This window comes from Lithobates pipiens, unplaced genomic scaffold (genome assembly GCF_037356315.1).
Source record: "Lithobates pipiens isolate NorthernLeopardFrog02 unplaced genomic scaffold, aLitPip1_a1.2 Scaffold_16, whole genome shotgun sequence".
NCBI lineage: Eukaryota > Metazoa > Chordata > Amphibia > Anura > Ranidae > Lithobates > Lithobates pipiens.
Genome location: NW_027507748.1, coordinates 494,969,509 through 494,970,910, shown reverse-complemented (window position 1 = coordinate 494,970,910; position 1,402 = coordinate 494,969,509). Strand labels below are relative to the sequence as shown.

The 1,402-nt window shown below is 46.6% G+C and overlaps 1 pseudogene; it reads left to right on the top strand.

Annotated features, from left to right (window-relative positions):
* Positions 1-532: 532 nt before the first annotated feature.
* On the top strand, positions 533-643 carry LOC143986393 (U2 spliceosomal RNA; annotated as a pseudogene).
* Positions 644-1,402: the final 759 nt, after the last annotated feature.

Genomic DNA, 1,402 nt, shown 5'->3' with positions numbered 1-1,402 from the left:
AACATGCACTGCATTCTGACCTGTAACAGGACCATTTTTATTCATTTAAAACAAATCCATTTACTGATTATTTAAGCAGAAAATTTTGTTCCTTGTCTAATGATTAGTAAAAGTTTGATGGTCGTGCTACTGCAATGTGAATAAGGCCTATTGCTGTTTTCACCTTGGCTGGAGTTTTTTCTGTTTTAACAGTCACAGTCAGAATGTATGGGATTAGGGCTGGTTCAAAATATTTACTTACAGGGAAAGAAGCCCAACCGATGTGTTTGAAACCGAACATATCTGGCTTGGTAATTGGTTTTAATTTGCATATGTAATAATCATCTGGCTGGCATTGATATAATTAACTTTGGGCTAGTTCCAGCAAGTACTGTACCAGTTTAACTAGTTTAAAGTATTGGAGGAGCCCAAGGTGTTTTGATAGGTGAAGTCAAATTTTAATGCCCTATAATCTGTCTTTAGAAAGATTGGTACCAAATATGCATATTGGCATAGCAGTAATACAGGCATACCCCACTTTTAAGTACACAATGAGGCTTCTCTGCCTTTTGGCTAAGATCAAGTATAATATCTGTTCTTATCAGTCTCCAGAGGAGGCGCTGATCTCACTCCCGAGTGTGGGGAGGGCTGATGCAAATACAATGGTGTCATTGCACCTGGAAGGGAGCGGTTTCGGTGGGGGTCACCATCTGGTCATCCATGCCGGTGCCAGTGGGGCCTGAGTCTGAGCCATCCAGAAGAGTGCTCCTGGTGAGGATGGGTTCGGGTCTCTGGCCTTCTGGCCTAGATTGGGGTAGCTCTAGCTCCGGACAGTCTTTCAAGAGAAAACTCCAGGTCCTCCTTTGTATACACGGGAGGAACGGTTAGTATCTCTGAATGTAATTAGGTAGGAATGATGGGAGCGGGGCAAAGCTTGTTGAGGGGCAGGCTCTCTCTGGGCTTCCTGAACTCCATTCCTTCCTGACTGGAGTGGGGGCTGCTGTGGTCTGGGCTGTTGACCAGGGCGGTCTTGAAAGCCTATGGAGTATGTGCCCCTGGAGTGGCAGTCCAGGGGTGCCTAAAAATCACTGTGCGTGAGGGTCACTTTGATTTTGGGCACCAAGGTCACTGCACCAATAGCCCCTGCCTCTTGGGCCGGGCCTTTTGGCTGGGACCAGGGGAATTTTTTATTCCTGGCCGGAGGGCCTGATCGTTGTTTTACATGATAGCCACCTTTTCACTCTCCTCTTCACTATCCCTTCCCCACTTTATTTAATTTATTCTTTTGTGTGTTTGTCATGTCTTTTGTTTGTCACTGCACGTTTGATGAGTAGGGTCACAGGTCCTCGGGCCTGTCCTGAAAGTCTGGGGAGAGGGTGGACATGGCCTTCTGGCTTAGTTCGCCCTCTCTCTTCTGGGGTCT